The 4,775-nt window shown below is 45.5% G+C and overlaps 1 protein-coding gene and 1 pseudogene across 1 annotated transcript in view; both read left to right on the top strand.

Annotated features, from left to right (window-relative positions):
• The window catches only part of CFAP61 (cilia and flagella associated protein 61), a 389,757-nt gene that overhangs the window by 369,066 nt on the left and 15,916 nt on the right, over positions 1-4,775 (top strand). The window lies entirely within an intron of this gene.
• LOC102493098 (acidic leucine-rich nuclear phosphoprotein 32 family member E-like) lies at positions 2,010-3,151 on the top strand (annotated as a pseudogene).

Genomic DNA, 4,775 nt, shown 5'->3' with positions numbered 1-4,775 from the left:
GCTGGATGGTGATTTCTCCCTCTGTCCTTCCCTCTCTGTCTCTCAAGGCAGTGCACAGCACCCTCTTACAGAAACAACAGGAAGGAAGACCTGCCCCTGCCTCATTCCGGCATCCTCCGCATGCATACAGCTCAAGACATGGGCAGGATAGACTCAGAAAGCGTGTTCACAAGTCCGCCTCCATATCAGCCCGACCTCCTGGCCAGGCTCGGCACGCTCAGCCTGCCGTGGCCCAGGGAGGCCTGGGATGCCAGCCGGGCTAGGGGACAAAGGGCATCCCCAACAGCTGAGCCACATCAAAAAGACCCCACTTCATCTAGTCTGATTTTGGTTTTGTGTGTTTTCAGTTTTGCCAGAGGGCATGTGCGGTCACCAGAGAAAGACAGAGAGAGACAGACAAAGCAAGAAAGCACCCCTCACAGGGAGCAGGGTCTTGCCACAGTCCCTTCTCCATCTCTCCAGCCGGCAGCGTGGTGGTCACAGCACTGGATCCCACATGGTCGGCTGGACTGAGCTCTGGACCTCGCAGCTTGAAAAACACACTGGACATGTGTGTGAGTACCCAAAATCTGAGAGGAGAATGGAAGAGAAGGGATTGCATTGCAGTATGGCCATCTCTCCTGGAGGCTGGTTTCTCACTGTCCCCCTTTCTCTCTCTGCCTCCCTCCGGCAAGTGCATGCACCTTACAGCCAAAAACAGAAAAAGAAACGATGAAATCTAAGATAGTGTCTGCACCAGGAAGGGAAGGGCATGTGGGAGTGAGGCCACCAGCTGCAGTGCCCACTGGGAGAAGAGGCACCTCGTGGCGAGTTTCCAGCTAGAACAAACTTCAGTGCAGGTGTGAGTGGTGAGTGGCGGCTGGAGATCCTCTTCCTGGCTCTAAAAGCAAAAACGCCATTATCACACAAAGAAAAAAATGAAAATGCTTTTCATTAAAAAAAAAAAAATTCAAACACTGGAAAGAGACCAGCATCTCCGCTGCCTGCCTCCCCTCCTTTCCCTAGCTAGTGTGTAGCCCAGTGGTTCTCACAGACCCGTCTGGGGACCGGGGAATGCAGCTGCTCTCCTGCGGCTTACCATTCCTGTTCATCGCAGGAAAGGCCTTGGCCTTGGCGGTGAGGTTTGGGCTTTTAAAGTGTACCTTTAATCCACGCCTCTTTCCCCCATAGCACATACACTTTTTCCTAAGGCCAGTGAATACAACTCCCTCCAGCAGGTGGGCCTGCTGTTTCTAGCCGTCAGCGTGACCAGTGGCTGAGTGGGTTGCCAGATCCCCACTCGGCTCAGACCCGGTCAATAAAACAGCCTCGATGGCCAGACGAGGATGAGTTCTGGAGACGTCTAATCAATGGCTTAATGATTGGGCCATATCGACCAGAAATTGCTAATTCATTTCCACGAGTTGACATTTCCCGGGGCTTCTTAGAAAAGTGTATGATTTGCAAAAGCGAAGGAAAATTTAAGTCCTCCAGAATAAACCAGGCTGGCCATTGGCAAAAATGAACAGAGAGAGATTATCTTCTATGGAGGCCCCAGAGACTCAGCACAACTTTTTTCCTCCTAACTGGTCAAAAGGATTGTTGTGGTGTTTATATCCAAATCCACATAGCCATTAAAAACCATGTGTTTGGGGCCACCAGATGGTGTAATGGTTATGTCACTGGACTCCCATGTAGTCAACTGTCGTTCGAGTCCTGGACCCGGTAGCTTAAAAGTCACTCCGACTCAGTCTCTGAGCAGCCATTGAAGGGGAAGGAACTGCGGGTGTGTGTATGTGTGTGTGTGTGCACATGTGCATGCGTGCGTGTGCGTGTGCACGTGAGTGTGTGGACAAGGAGGTGGGAGCAGCCGAGTTAGAGTCCCAACTCCTTGGACTCCATTTGCTATCTTCTTTCTCCCCTACACCTATCTGGTGGAAGTGGGCATTTATATTTGTGTTTCTTTTCATTCATTTCCAAATCTTTAAAATTTTTAGGGTAGAGGGTAGTGGGAAAGTAGGAAAGGGGAAGGGAGGAGAATAGTGGCAGAAGAGCAGGAGGAGGACATGGAGATGAAGAAGAGGATTAACCTGAGGTTAAGGAACAGAGCCCCGGAGGAGGTGACAGAGTTAGTCCTTGATAATTGTCTGTGTGTCAATGGGGAAATTGAAGGCCTTAATGATACTTTTAAAGAACTAGAGTTTCTGAGGATGGCTAATGTGGAGCTAAGTTCACTGGCCAGGCTTCCCAGCTTACATAAACTTCAGAAGTTGGAACTTAGTGACAATATAATTTCTGGAGGCTTGGAAGTCCTAGCAGAGAAATGTCCAAATCTTACCCACCTCAATCTAAGTGGAAACAAAATTAAAAATCTCGGTACAGTAGAAGCTCTGCAAAATCTTAAAAATTTGAAAAGCCTGGACTCGTGGGAACCAGCAGTTAGTATAATGGCTATGTCACTGGACTCCCACGTAGTCGACCGCAGTTCGCGTCCTGGACCCGGTGGCTTAAAACACGCTGGGCGAGTGTGCGTGCGTGCCCAAGATCCCGAGAGGAGCATGGAGGAGAAGGGATTGCGGCGTGACCATCCCCCCTGGGGGGGTGATTTCTCGCTTTCTGTCTCTATGACTATCTGTCTGGCGAGCGCATGCGCCCTATAGCGAAAAAAAAACCTCTCCAAAAGAAAAAAAGTCTGGACTCGTTTAACTGTGACATCAGAAACCTGGAAGATTATAGAGAAAGTATATTTGAACTGCTGCAACAAATCACCTACTTAGATGGATTTGATCAGGAAGATAATGAAGCACCAGACTCTGAAGAGGAGGAGGAGGAGGAGGATGGAGATGAAGATGATGAAGATGATGAAGATGAAGAAGAAGATGAGGCTGGTCCACCTGAAGGAAGAAGAGGAGGAAGAGGATGAAGATGAGGATGAGGATGAAGATGAAGCAGGCTCCGAACTAACTGGGAGAGGAAGAAGAGGAGGTGGGCCTCTCAAATATGATGAAAGAAGAAATTCAGGATGAAGAAGATGATGATGACTATGTTGAAGAAGGGGAAGAAGAAGAGGAAGAGGGAGATGAAGGTCTTCGAGGAGAGAAGAGGAAACGAGATGCTGAGGATGATGGAGAGGAAGAAGATGACTAGATCATACTAAGACCAGATTCCCTAATGTTCCTGGGTGTGCAATAGAATGATCGCCTCTTTGTTTCTTCATGTATGATAGCTATCCCTACAGAAGACAATGTGTAACTTTGTATAGGAAACATGTGGTTTTACTGTTTTTGCCTTATCATTCCAAATAAGATCTACTAGTCTGTTAATGATCATATCATATGTAGAGAAAATTTTTCATTGACCCTTCCCCATTATGAAAGTCCCTAGCAGTTTATTTAGCATCTTAATTTTTCTAATTCGAGCTCACACTGTATTAGTCATATTTAACCCAGAATTAAAACATGATCGCTTTTTCACAGATGTAGCATGGTGCATTTTATTCATAAGTTTTTAAAGTTATTTATAAACTAACTGAAGTTACAGTCTGCTATAATATGAAATGACCATAGTCTCTTGAATGGTAAGTTGTGGTTTCTTTTTTTGGAAGAGGTTTTTGCCATAGGGCGTATGCACTCGCCAGACAGACAGAGACAGAGAGAGAGAAAGAGAGAAATCACCCCCCAGGGGGGATGGCCATGCCGCAATCCCTTCTCCTCCATTCTCCTCTGGGGATCTTGGGCACGCACGCACACACGCCCGGAGTGAGTTTTAAGCCACCGGGTCTGGGACGCGAACCGCGGTCGACTACGTGGTAGTCCAGCGACATAGCCATTACGCTAACTGCTGGTTCCCAAGTTGGTTATTTTTTTAGAGATGATCCAGAGGTCTTTAGTTCAAAGGCAATGACTCTTTTTTGGCCCCGAATATTTGGGTGCTTTTTTGTCACATGAGTGACTTGGAACGTAGAAGCAGAATAGTAAGCTGAGATAGTTCATGGATCTTTTGGGGAGTTTTAATGTAGTTCATGAATTTTGTGGTGACTGTTAAGTTTTTATTTTTGAAAGAGAAAATGCTTTTAGTCCAGACACATGCCGGCGAGCCCTTTCTTCAGGCTGCAGATCGCGACATGCCAACAGTTGTATTTTGCTTTGTTTTTAAGTGTGCGTTCTTTTTCCTCTAGCAGTTCCTTTATGATCACTTTCCCTTCTTGTTTCATCCTCTGTCTACTAACTCAAAAAAAAGTTGGAAAACTTGTGGATACTCCGGAAAGCCTTTAGTCTTATACCTCAACCACCTTTTCAATGTCTGGGTTTTGAACAAGCAAAGTGAGAGCAGTTGGATATTCCAGAGAGACGAGTACTATTACTGATCGTTTCATGCAATACGCTCTGCTTACTGCAAATCCTGGGTGACAACCCCTCTGACGGAATTAGTAGTGTGAAGAAAGAATAACCGCCTGTTGACAATTAATGTGAAGTTTTCTTCCCAAAGGATTTGGATCCTACTCTGCAAAGTACTTCTATTTTTTCTGAATAGAACTTTTAATTATTTCTTCCTATAGTCTTAAATCATTACCAGATTCATAGCAGTTGATTGGAATATATTAGGCAGTTGGAAAAATACTCAACTAAATCAATATTAGAATGAAGATTTGTTTTTAGGTAGATGTCCATTAAAAACAAAGCGTTTGGATGTGTGATGTTTCTTTATATAATACTAAGTTATAATGAGTAGACAAATCTCTCTCTTTGCCATGGAGGCTCCACATTCAAGGCAATGGCTTTTTTTTTTTTTTTTTT

Source organism: Tupaia chinensis, unplaced genomic scaffold (assembly GCF_000334495.1).
Source record: "Tupaia chinensis unplaced genomic scaffold, TupChi_1.0 Scaffold142716_1, whole genome shotgun sequence".
NCBI classification, from domain to species: domain Eukaryota; kingdom Metazoa; phylum Chordata; class Mammalia; order Scandentia; family Tupaiidae; genus Tupaia; species Tupaia belangeri.
Note: the sequence above shows the minus strand (reverse complement) of the source record. Positions and strands in the feature narration are given on the sequence as shown.